Source organism: Grus americana, chromosome 8 (genome assembly GCF_028858705.1).
Source record: "Grus americana isolate bGruAme1 chromosome 8, bGruAme1.mat, whole genome shotgun sequence".
Classification (NCBI taxonomy): domain Eukaryota; kingdom Metazoa; phylum Chordata; class Aves; order Gruiformes; family Gruidae; genus Grus; species Grus americana.
Genome location: NC_072859.1, coordinates 5,583,577 through 5,596,734, shown reverse-complemented (window position 1 = coordinate 5,596,734; position 13,158 = coordinate 5,583,577). Strand labels below are relative to the sequence as shown.

The 13,158-nt window shown below is 48.1% G+C and overlaps 1 long non-coding RNA gene across 7 annotated transcripts in view; it reads left to right on the top strand.

The window, feature by feature from the left end:
- Positions 1-13,158, top strand: part of LOC129209276 (uncharacterized) — a 91,237-nt gene that overhangs the window by 61,433 nt on the left and 16,646 nt on the right. For all 7 annotated transcript variants that reach the window (XR_008578025.1, XR_008578030.1, XR_008578031.1 and 4 more), the window contains one exon: positions 1,751-1,835. This is a non-coding gene — a long non-coding RNA (uncharacterized LOC129209276). The remainder of the gene's footprint in view (positions 1-1,750; positions 1,836-13,158) is intronic.

The following is a 13,158-nucleotide window of genomic DNA, read 5'->3' as shown; positions in this document are numbered from 1 at the left end:
TTCACACTTGTCTCAAGCTATATGAGGACAAAAATTAAAATGCAATTAAAAATGCATGAAGAAAGCATTTTGAAAGTTTGTTGTTAGTATCACAAAGCAGAGGATTGGAGTGAGTCTCTGCAGATAATCTACTCTGTATGCTGGCATTGAGGCAAGATCAATTACACCTTTCCCCTCCGCACAGGTGTTTGTTTAACCTTTCTGTAGATGTCTCCAGTGAAAAATTCTGCAACTTCCCTGGTATCTGTTCTAGTGAGAAAGTTTTTTTGGGTTTTTTTTTTTTAATGTCTAAACTTAAGCTTTCATTGCTCCAAGTTAAATTATTTCTTCTTCTCCTGCCACTGTGAACACAGAGAACAATCGACTGCTGTCTTAATAACCTGCTAGCTACTAGAAGATTGTTATGCCTCTGTGCCTTAGTCTTCTCTTTTTTTTTTTTTTCCTAGGCTGAATGAACCTAGTTCATTTAACCTTTCCTTGCCAGTTCTTCTTCCTAAAGCTGTGACTGTTTTATTTCTTTTCCTCCGGACTGCCTCCTCTTTTTTCATCTCATTCTGCATCTGCAGTGAAATGACTTTGTGGACGCCTCAAAAGGAGAAATTGCTTGCCGCGGCGCGTAGGCAAACTGCGGAACTCATTGCTACGGGATATTGTGGATGCTAAAGATTAAATGGGTTTGGAAAGTGTTTAAACAAAGTAATGAAAGATATTCCTGAGCTGTGCATTGCTGGAAGGCCTTGCGAGATTGGGATAAGCAAGACGCAGAGGGAGGAGGGGTAAAATGCTACTGCTCAGTCCCGTGGTTTCATTGCTGGTTTTGGGGTCACACTGCCACCCGTGCACTGCTCCGTGTCCCTGCTGTGCTGTCGTGATGTACTGGGAGCCCGTCCTACTGCTCTGCTTCAGAGAAGTGCTGGGACATGCCGGTGTCTTCCCCCCGGAGCTGCTCTTTACAGCCTTTCCAGCTTCTGCCCTCCAACTACCTGTGAAAACAGGGGCTGGCTCTGACTGGAGCACATTGGGAGTCAGAGCCCCAGAAAACCTGGATGGAAGCAGGGGGTGTATGAGTTTGGGATTTGCACGTTAACCAGAGGCTGTTGGAGTAACGTTCTGCTCTTTCCTATGGCAAATACGAGTGTGGGGTGGTGGTGGTAACTTTGCCGGAGCACGATGGTGGTTAATGCTGTCCCAGCCAGGCTGTGCTAGCGCTGTAAACAGCCGTTGGGAAGTAAAAATCTCTCTCTTCCCCCGAATGTACTGGATTCGACAGCTCTCCTTTTATCTCTTCGGAAAGTGCTGAAGTGTTTCTAGCTGCTCTTCAAAAGCAATTCTGCACTGCCCAGAGGGGGCTGTAATTCACGTGGGGAGCCAGGAGAAAATGATGCTACTCATCTCAGCAGAAGTGTGTAAACCACTTAACTCCTGGCTTCAGCTCCTGAGTGAGATTTAAACGTAAGGATGGGAATGTGGTTACAAGGACTCTGGGTCACCAGCAGGGTAAAGGTACACTGGGAAGCCATCATTTTTGGAAAGGAAAGGTTTGAGGACAGCACTGCTTAGTCCTGTAGCATCTTCAAGGGTGTTCAAAAAGGTAATTGTAGTCTTTGGCTTTCCCGTTGGCTGAGATCTCACAAAGCTCTGTGGTTTTCATGAGAATGCCCTGATACTGAAAGTCTTTAGAGAACAGTCCCTCTTTGCTCCCATCTGTTCTTGGGCTTTCAAATCGCTTTTTTTTTCTTTCCTTTTTCAGTTCACCGTATGGAGGGGAGCACTCTCTAGAAAGACCCTGCCTGGGTTTAACTCAGCTGAGGCCACTGGAGCACAGCACAGATGGGGTAAGTCCACTGCTTCTTGGATGAGAAGGAGGCCACTTCAACATCTTAAGCTGAAGGAGGGGAGATTTAGATTAGATATTAGGAAGAAATTCTTTACTGTGAGGGTGCTGAGGCCCTGGCACAGGTTGCCCAGAGAAGCCGTGGCTGCCCCTGGCTCCCTGGCAGTGTTCAAGGCCAGGCTGGATGGGGCTTTGGGCAACCTGGGCTAGTGGAGGGTGTCCCTGCCCATGGCAGGGGGTGGAACTAGATGGGCTTTGAGGTCCTTTCCAACCCAAACCAGTCTGTGATTCTATGGGGAAAGCTGGGATGTGGCTGCTGGTGGGCTGAGGATGGACAAAGCAAAGAGTTGCTTGTCATCTCCCAAAGGGTGTTCCAAAGAGGAGGCTGTGTCCGGAAGGGGCTCATTGCAGGTATTACATCCCTTACACCTCTTGAAAAAATCTTTGCGCTACATGATCTTTGTTTCAAGAAATAATAAAGCTGGGCAGCATGCAAGCTGCGGGCTTGTGTTTGCCTTCTCCCTGGTGTTGGTGTACTTGGCAGCGTCTTTGCTTTTGCTGAAGGAGCATGGATTTGTTTTTAACTCTTACTGCTCTGTGAAAGCAGAGAGCCTGCAGAGAAAGAATAGATTTCATTTTGCAGGTGGGCAGGGGGTAGGCACCAAAACCAGCTCCTTTTCTTTAATCTAGGGTGCTGAAGGTGATCAGAGCTTTTTATATAGACTTTTGTCTGTTGGCAGCTTAATTAACTAATGGTCCCAGAAAGCTCTTACAGAACAATTGATTTTATCCACTTCAGTATCGTTATCTGTCTCCTATTGGCACCCAGGCAGTTGCGCAGCCAGTTCTTGGGTGGTGAAAGCTGGACATGGCTTCCTTTCCCAACCTTGGGTTTTTAGCCATAGGTTTTTGAATTAGAGATTTAGCTGTAGAGAAAATAAAATCCTCTCTGTCTGTAGCTGTGTGGGGAACACGTGGCTGCAGCTGTAATAGCCTTAGAGTATGAATGGCACAGGGCAAGGAAAACATGATCAGCATTGTTTCATTGCTGCCTTGCCTCACTGTCTCTGCTCCACACCTGACCTGAGGACACACGTGAGAGCAATACAAGATGTTCAGCCCCTTGTCACGTTGTGTCTTTTCTTCGCCTCTGGCCTGAACCTAGGTCTTTTAGTTGCTAGTTCTTGCAATTTTACTGGTAGCCCTCCTGGTGATACATGTCATGTTGAACTCCTGTGTCGTGGGAGCATGTGACAGAGAGAATCACAGCCCTTATTTTAATAAAACTTAATTTCCCTGCCTCCATAAAAATATCTGTGTAAGACGACACAGCTGAGCCCTCAGATCTAGATATGAGAAGGTAGAGGGAAGATCTTCCCCCGGGGGGTGGGTGTGTGTGTATTTAAGTGCTTTCCTGGTGCGGGGATGTGGATTCCTGGGGTCGTTGGATTCACTGAGCCCCCTGCAATGGGGATTGCTGGGGTGAGCTGGGCTTTGAAGAGAATTGAAACTGGCTGTGTAAAAAAAAAAAAAAAAAAAAAAATTACCTGAGTTCTCCTCCAACTGGATATTAGGTTGGGTTTTGCATCATCTTTGCCAAGGGTAGAAGAAATTCATAAAGGCAACTAGGGCCAGAGCAAACAGCTTTAAAACTTGATGCAGGTCCTCCCCCTCTCCATCCCTCCGGCTTTCCCAGACGCTTGCTCCCCTTCTACCCACCCAGCACAGAGCCCACCATTAACCCAGGGGCTCATCACCTGGCCAGCGAAGCACATCCACCTCTGGTGCCTCTGTCTGTCCTCACACCCTTCCTACAGCATCCGTGACCCTACAGGCATCGTGGCCAACTCCTTTCTGGAGCTAAGGGCAGTTGGTCAGCCCCTCCTGCATATGGTGCTCTGTAGCAGAGGGAACTACTTCTCTTTTTATTACGGACTGATAACATACACCTGCACACATGGTGGCATCTCCATACAGATGAGCTGATGGTCACTCAGGCCTGGAAGTGAGCTGAACCCTCCCTTCTGCCCCCACAGACCCTGGGACAATCAAAGTTGACTTTGTCCCATGTTTTACACTGGCCTAGTTACCTTAGTGGGTCCTTCTGAGCTGCTGGTTCTTAGTGGGGGTGATGTTGCTTTCTTTGAAACCCAGAAAGGGTCATTAAGTCAACCAGTTTGGCTTCTTGCATGGTGAAGTGAGAGAGCCCCAGAAATGTAATGGGCTGCTCTTGTGTGCGACAGCTCGTGCTTGATAGTTATAAAGAACTGGTGCTTTGAAAAGACCCCATTTTTTTTAGCTTCTCCTGCTGTTCTCTTGTTAGGGCTGAGCCTTACTGTTAATAAGGGAAATGCAGACATCTCGTCACAGTAAAGACAAAAAATAAAACCCCTTTGCTTTCCTTCCCATCTTGTCAAGGAGCACCCTGCTGTTCCCCTCCGCTATCTCCCGTCTCACAGAGGGAGTGGAGTCTCTGTCACTGGCCTGATTGCTGAGCAGGTCCACGCAGCCACACTGTATCCTTTCAGCTGGCTTTTAATAGGAAACAGAAAGAAAAGTGCGATGGTTTGGGAGAGAAGGGGAAGTTTGGAAGACCTGGGGTTAAGTCTCTGTTGTGCTTTGGATTTACTGTCTGGCCTCGGAAAAGTCCCTTCTGTGCATCTGTGCTCTACCTGCAAGCGTAGCCGCTGTCTGTATCAATGTGGTCTGGTCGACTTCTTTAGTATTAAACGGTAGTCGTGTCACTTTTAACCATATTCCATCCACGGAGGAAAATACGCGGGTGTTGAAACAAGGGTCACTTTGAAGCTGAGCTTCAGATGTTTGTGTTTCTCAGGTGCTTTCAGTAATATGACCCATGCTTTATGTCACAGGCTGGGAATACTGCAAAAGGCTATTTTGAGCCCTGCTAGCTTTAATTGAGATCCAGGCTCCTACTAGTCCTGGCAAAATGAGCCTGACACCCTGCACTGTGGTGTTCGAGTGAAAATGCATTTCTTAAGCTTTTTGGCTGTGCTTTGGATAGACATTTGTGTTCCAAGCTGCACGTAATCTCTGTCACCAAAAGAACGGGGGCTCTGGCTCTGCAGGACTTGTTGGATGTGTGTCAGAATTCTGCTTTCATTTTCTGCTCTGGAAAATCACTGGCCGTGCGAGGCGCTCTCGAGGAGAAAATGCTTGGTTAAAAACTCGGAGGGACACTCTATGGTGAACCCATGGGAGAATCCATTTCCCAAGTCTCCTCCTGTCTGCAGGGGCTATTAGGAGATTCATTTATTCTGCCCGAAGCCTGCAGGTTTATAAACATAGGCTCTTTTCTTCAGCTGAGTTGAAAGGAACAACTTCCATTTGATTTCCTTTGGGACTGGAGCTGGCTGTCTCTATTCCTCAGTTCAGGACTGTAGCAGTGGGGAGAAGAGGGGAGAGGGCGAAGCCAGGAGAGCACAGAGAGGGTCTTGGTTTGTGCTGGATTAGGAAAACCTGCATCATAGTGAGGATTGCTAGCAAATCTTGTGATTACACACCCAGTAAAACTTGTGCCGCTGCAGCGGCCGTTTCCTGCTGGAAGGATTAGCCCCGTTAGAGCTCTTGCTGCAGCATCCCTGGTGTAGGTGGGTGGATGGGGAGGGGGCTGCGGACATGATTTGGCTCTTAGGCTTAGGCTAAACTACTTGGTTTTGGAAGGCGGGGGCAAGACGCAGCTTTCCCTGGGCTGGTGCAACACTCAGAAGAACACGCTGGCATTTCGGGACCTCTGCATGTCACCAGCATGTTGTAGATGGCTTTGGGCTCATGACGAGAGGTGCTATCACAAGGAAACCCACAGTGTCTGAGAGTTTGCAGAGCTTGTTGCACGACTGAGGCTGGAGAAAACAGGTGGGCTGGCTTCTCTTTCTAGTTTGGTGGATTTTTTTTTTTTCCTATGCCATATTCGGGAAGATGCAAATACTCCTGGAACCTGTTCAGGTCTGAGGCTTCTCGGTCACTCTGTAGCTGGTGAGGTCACTTTTACCTTGCAGAATGGATTGAAAGGCTTTTCACTGGAGCTCCTCACCCTCCTGCCCAGGGATCGAAGGGTTGTGCTCCTTGGCTTGTGAGACAGAATGACCACAGTTGCTGAGAGAGAGAGCAGGAAATCATCTCTGTAAAGCTGTCCAGAAAGCCTTGAATTCAGGTACAAGCCTCATGTTTATAGGAACATAAAAGGAACCATGGAAACTAAATATGGGTCAGAGCACCCGCAAATGGAAAAATCAGAGGGATTGCAGAGTTACCCTAATTTCTCTGCCTTTGGGTCTGCTGGGTTCAAACCTGCCTGGGATCCTAGGCTCTGAAGGAGTCTTTGGGATCCCTATGAGGAAGGAATTTTCTAGGCAAGGCAGCAGGCAAAAGACCTCATCTAAATGCCTGTTCCACGAGGGTCACATGCTGCTCAGTCGTATATGAGATGCTGCTGGCTGTGGTGTTTCTGTTGAGCCCCACGGGAGGTCAGGTACCTGGAGAGGAATGAAGAGCTTTACATGCATTGTTGACACAAAACTTAAACTTTGCTTCCCTCTGCTCCCTTATCCAGAGGATTACCCTGTGCGGCTCTGCATGCCCTCCTGGGCCCTTAGCAAGGATTCAGCTGCTCTGCAGTCCTCAGCTTCATCATAGGGAAACTTCCTCACCTAGCTGCTGCCAGCATGCTTTTGGCGACCCTGGGTGTCCCGTCAGCTGTTACAGGCCATTAAAGGATTTGTTTCTCAGTGTATGAAAAGGCTTAATTCAATTCTCATTCTCTTCTGGCATTCCTCGGAGGTGAGTGCGTCCCCTCAGCATGAATCCTCCGATGCCGCTAATTGACTTGAAAGTAGCTCGTGTCTCCTTGGAAATGTCACCCAGCCCTTTTCAAGTGCAATTCCAGGCAATCGGGATCAATATGTTTCTTTAGCTAAGGGTATTAGCACATGACTGACAGCCCTGCGGCATTAGCTTATTCATATGGACTTCCAGATGCTCATTTTTCTTCCCTGTCTCAGCTCCGTTCCTAGTAAGGGGGGACAGAGCTTGGAGTGGAGCCATCCCCTGAGCTGCAGTCATTCACAGAGCGCTGGTGGGCACGGTGCTGGCTCTCCCATACCTGTCCCAAATCTACGAGATGCTGTCGTCCTCCGTCTCCCAGGCGAAATCAAACTGCATCGCCCCATCCGCTTGTTCATTGCATCATGGCCTCAAGATGCTTCAGAAGATTTTTCTGCCCGTGTTAATCAGTGTGGCGCTTCGTTTGATATAAGAAAAGGTGTCAGCATATTTTTGTAGTACCTTTGCACGGAGAATACTGTCAGTGTAATTACCTCTCCTCAGATCCCTACCCTCTCGTGCTCCTGGGGAGGCTGCGGTCTGCAGCAGAGGACTTTCCTTGCCTTCCTCGTCATGTGGTGATACTGGGGTGGTCTTGGTGCCCAAAATTGGGTTTTTCATTACATCTTTCAGCAAGCATACATTCTCCTGCTTTCTTGCCTCAAATGTTTTGAATTTGTCTTCCTAGCAGCCCTGTGAGGAAGGGGAGTGCTGCTCCCTCTGCTTAGAAGTAGGGGGTGAAAGCGCTGGGAAATGAATTTAGAGGAGCTTACAAAAGCACTTGAGGCAGTGCTTCTGTGAGTGAATTCGATCCGGGCGCTGGTGCCCTCTGCTTTTCTTGCTTCCCTCTCTAATAAGTCTGCCACGGCTGATGCACCTGCACTGCTCCTCTGGAGAGGTCTTGCATCCCTTCTACACCCCAAGTGTGCCTCTTTCCTTGGGAAGCAGAGGGGACCTTGCCCCCCCAAGTTTGGGAAACGCTGACTCAGGGGACTTAGGAGTAACAATTCAGAAGCAGATCAAAGAATATTTCAGCTTTTCAAAGGAAGAAACTGAGATGCTGAGAGACCAAAAGCCGTGTCCTAAGTGAGACGATGTCTCTCAGACACAATTTTTCTGGGTGCCTGCCACCCTGCCCTGCAGCTAGCAGTGCTCCCAGCTCTCGAGAAAAGCTGCTCCCTGGCATCGGTACATGTTAGAGCCTCAAGGAAAAAACCTGAAGTTAGCTCCCAAGCGACAAACATTAACATACAGAGGAACGAGGTGTGCTGCACTGTGGTACTGGGAAAACTTTGAGGGTTTCTCTGCCACGCTGTGAATTTGAGTGTCTCCCTTGCAGGGCTGGTGGAGGCACGTCATCTGCCACCGTCTGGGATTTGTAACTGCTACGGAGGCAGAGGTGGGGAGTCTGTGTCAGGGAGGTGCTGACAGCATGTTCCCGAAAGGCACGTCAAGAGATAAACAAGAAAGCCTGGAAGTTTTAATCTGTGAGGCTGCCTGGATACCTGCAGGTGCCTCTGACTGAATTTTGTGTCCTCTGAAATTTAGTCAGGAAGGAGTTAACGTGCGTGCCCTATGAGACAGACAGAACAAGTGCATCTGAAACTCTGGCAATCAGAGGCAAGCAACAATTATTAACGCCTCGGCATTTAATGTGGCAGATCGCTTACGCCCCCAGTTATATTGTGTGTTCAATTCCAGAACACTCGGAGTTGTCAGTCAGCAGGTCCATAGATCATGGCGACCTTAGCATCATGTCAAGGGGCTTCACTCCATCAGGGATAATGAACATCTCCCACCGGTTTCTTCCCATCATTCATTTGAGATCCAGAAGTTTATCATGCAAATGACAAACAATGTTAATTTTCTGCAAATAATTCCTCCAGATGTCCATGGGATTCCAGCACTCCTTGCCCAGAACAGTAAAATATGCTTGTCTTCCTCCCTATAATTCATCACCAGGCCCACAAATCTCCCCAAACTCTCTATAAACAAAGCAGGAGGCAGAGCGCAGAGGATAATAGTTCACCGCAGACGTGTCTTGCGGTCTCTGTGATGCACGCCGGGAAAGGAGTGGTGGAAGAGGTCAAGAAGTTTCTTCTCAGGTGAGCTGACTTTGACCGCACTTAGTCTTGCAAATCCAGTGAGTGCGATGGTTTGAGCCAAGCCTCGCAAACACAAGTCAACGTGGGAGGAGAAGCTCAGGAGGAATATTTCTGGGCTTAAAATGTGGGTCTGGTGTGCAGGAATGGCTAGATCTGGAGTGAAAGCTGCTGCAAACCTTCTCTGCATTGCTAGGGAACTCTCCATCGGATGGTTGGGCTTTAGCATGGATCTGTATCAAGCTGTGTTTTCCAATGAGTACCAAGGCAAATAGGCAGAGTTTGGTTTCTCCAACCATCTTTCAGCTCCCTGAACTCCAGATCCAGCCCAAAATGTATGAAGAGCACAAATCCAGGGAGGTTTGGGCCACGGAGCACAAGAAGTTCTGGCTTGGACAAATTTGAAGACATGATGCAGGAATTAGCTCCAGCCAGTGTACCTGGAGTAGGGCAGGCCCGTGATGAGGCAGCCAACAGAATGGCTGTATTTTTGACTTGCACAAGAGGTCAGCAGGCAGCCAGGACAAAAATCTGAGGAGGATAGTGCGAATCCTGGGCTCCTGCCCATGTTCCAAGGAAAGTAAAGTTCAGGAGAGTTTGGAGGCACCCAGGTTTGCCTCAGGCTTGAAGAGCTTCTGTACTTGTGATTTATTTGGTTGGATATATAAAAATATATATTTTAATTTGGTTGGCTATGTATAAATACGTGCATTGTTTTATTTGGTTGAACATGGACATCCCAAAAGTCTTTCTCCTCTGGCTGCTGAGAGCTCCTGCCTTGCATTGGCACCTGTGAAGTGCTAGAGTCAGTTTGGGGGCTCGGTCTGGAGTTACAGCATGGAAGTGGCCTGACCTAGAGATGGGACTGTCTCAGCACAGGTGAATGATGGAGCCACCAGCTAAGAGCAAGACTTGCATGTGCCGGAGCACCCGAGACTCCATGGGAGGTATTGCGACGGCACGAGGCCCCTCTTGCTGACGGCACAGCTGAGCAGTGTGTGGTGGGTCAGTCACTCAACAGAGTACAGCTTTCAACACTCCTGGAGCATCCTCTTGACTTCAGCAGGGCTTTGCTTTCATGGGTGGGTATTGCTGCTCTGTTCTTCTTGATCTGTTTGCCACAACCCTAGCAGGCCCAGCTTTGCGGTGGCTTTTTCTTCTCCGTTTCCCCAACTCCTGCCAGCCCTCAAAGCATGCACCCGCTCCCTCCCCTGCTGGCCTTTTCACACTGGAAAGGTTTTTAAAAGTCCCTCTAAGCAGCAGCTGCTGTGTGGCTTTTTGTTTTTTTGGTGGTTTTTTATGATGAGTTGGAAATTAATTTCTTTTTCAGTGGTGGTGGACTATCTGTTCCCCATGTCATGGTGCAGAATGAGCTCGTAACTCTCTTGACTGCCTCGTGGCTGAGTTATGGGGTCTTCTGTAGCGTAGCCCAAAGGGTTTAATTTAACGGTGTATGTTTTGAAGAAAGCAGTGAAGATCTGACAACTGCCTAGTGCTTTTGCTGTCCATACGCTTGGAAAGTTTTTCCTAACGTTTGACTGAAAAGTCCCTTGTTTTAAATTAAGCCTAGGATTTCTTGTCCTTTACACAACAGAGCTAGGAGCAGGGTTGTATTTTTTCACCCCTTCCATTTTACTTTTCCTTTTTGCTTGTCTGAAGACTGTAACTGTCTCCATCCTCTCTAGACTGAGCACCACAAATGCTTTCCATCTCTTCTTGCCAACCATCTCCTATAGATTTCCAGTCACTGTTGTCTGTCTCCTTTGGACTGTCTCCAATTGTTCATACCGTCTCGGAGATCAGCATCCCAAACTGGACGACATGTTCCAGCTGAGATCCTTAACAGTGCAGAAGGCGTGCGAGGATAATTTGGACAGCTTATGCATGACATCTTTTTCTGCTTTGATCCTGGTTGTCCTTGGCATGATCTTGAACCTGTTTTGGGGCAAGTGGGGTGAAGTGTTGCAGGTTCTGTCTAGGCCACCTGTTGTTGTCTCCTTGTCACTACACACAGACACTAATAAGACCATCTGTTGTAGGAACCTGTGTCTCGGATTGGGGATGCTTGGGTGAGCTAATATGAAAGGACAAAAGATGTGGTCTGCTTGCAGGAATTGAAGCTCGTTAACCCCCCTGCAGATGATCTCCATATAGGCTCCTTCATGAGACTATTTACAGGGTGGTTTAATATGCGTGTGGTGCCTATTAATATGCAACCTGTGTTGAGTCCCACCTTAGCTGATTTGCCGTAGCTTTCCCAAGTGTCTGCTTGCAGCCAGATAGATGCCATGTGGGTCGCTTGTCTGGCAAGTCTAGAGCCTGGAAGAGCCACCAGTGGCTTGAATTTAACCCTTGCTTGAACGAGTTGGTGTGTCTCCCCTCCCTATTGCTAGGACTAGGAGAACTGGCAAGCGCTCCCTTATCCTTGTTTCCCTCCTGCTTTCGTCACTCCTGCAGGCTCCATGCTGTCAGCTCTGTGCTTACCGATGGCCTTTGACTCCTCCCAAGCAACAGAGGCTAACTGCGTATCCGTACTTCCCCAAAAATCAATTCTGGGGTGGCAGTGAGTGGGAAGAGTCATTTGCAAGCTCTGCTTGCCCTCAGACCTGCAAGATTTGGGGTCAGTCCCTGGGCGTGACACCAGGGCTTTGCTGCCTATTTAGTGTTCCTTACGTATGGCACGAAATTGGTGGGGTTGTGTCCACTGGAGCGCTCTTCTACTCACAGGGCTGTGAAGGAGCCATGGGAAAGAGAAAAGTCCGTGCTCTTTCCCTTTTTGTCACTTCTCCTTAGAACCATCGGCTGACTCATGGGGGGGGTTTATGCCCAGCCCTGCTTTGGTCCCCTGAATGAGTAATAACACCTTAATGACACTCCCAGGGCTTTGTCCCTGTAGTATTATATCTAATGTCTAATCCTGTATTATATCTATGTCTACTCCTGTAGTATTTGCTCAGTTGAATGGGATGCTGGTTTTACTGGACTCGTATGAAGGACAATATATAGATCCAGGTGCAGTTCAGGTGCTGGGCTGTGTCCCGGGCTCTTGCAAGAGGGTGATTATATTTCCTCCAGCTTGACTTTGGGGTGTGGAGAGCAAAACCAAGACATCTAGTTGTGGAGCAGGATTGCAATAAGTCATGAGCAAGAGATTTTATCCCAGCCTGCCTGCTTGTTGGCTTGTTAGTTAACTCAGCTGGAGGTAGAAGGGATGGCAAGTCCAGCCAGCAGCTGGAAAATGTAAGTAGGAAACCTCAACCTCCTGAGAGAAGGAGGGACTAAGGTCCTGAGCTTGTTCTCCTGCTTTTCAGGGCTGGGCCTAAACTAGAGCGTGGTTCTGACAAACCCTGCAGACCTTACAACCTCTTAGTAGTAAGGATGGAAATGCAGATTTATGGCGATGTGCTGGTGCAACTCCTCAGGTGATGCTGGTGTAGGTACAGGGTGTGCTGCCTTTGATTTAACCTCTATCTCGGTGGCATTGACCAAAGAGAACCTGCAAAATCCCTGGTGTTTCTCCAGAGTTTACCCCCAAATGTGGATGTAAATCAGCGTAACTGGCTTGTCTTGCCTTTACCAGAGTGTTGTAGGCAATCATCTATTTTTGTCTTCACTTGGACAGTGTTTGCAGTCCAAATACTGCCAAGTTCTGTGGGACAGCCCCCACCTCCACCTCAAACTTGTCTCCTGGAGTCAGGCGATTAGATGAGACTCCTTTTCATCTAAGTGCTTTTTTTATCTTTCTGATCTGCGGAGGGAAGTTGGCAGATATCACCTTTAAAGGTAAGGAAAATGGAACCAACATTTTGTATTCCAGAAATCTCATTATTTTCCAACTAATACGCTGATTTTGGATGCTGGGGTTTGGCAGTGACACAAGGGTCATTGCTGAACAAAGCAGAAGCAGGTCCCTCCTGGAGGAGCCTGCGTGGGTAAAATATGCATTTTTCTATACATGCGTTCTCTGGGTCACGTCAAAGAGTGAGGCATTGTGGGTAATTTCCCTTCGACTCCGACCTGATGGTAGATTTCACAAGAGGAAGAAGTGTGTTTTAAGAAAGTTACTTGACACTGATCTGTCCGGAGTGCTTTTCCCAGGCTGGATTTGGGGAGGGATTATCTCAGATTTTCATTTAGTTCTGAAATCCTGGGTATTGGTTTTATAAACTAAACCCCCTTCGCAGCAGGTTGCTTGTTCTGTCTTGTTGTTTTAGCTTGATGCAGAGGAAGGAATTTAAATTTTCTGAACGGATGGGGCCAGCGCCTCGCCGGGGTAAATCGGCATCGTTCAAATATTTAAAGGCAGATGCATCAATACTGGCAGCTGAGGATCTGGCTTACTTTGATTAAAATCTGATCAAGATTACTCAGCCTTACCAA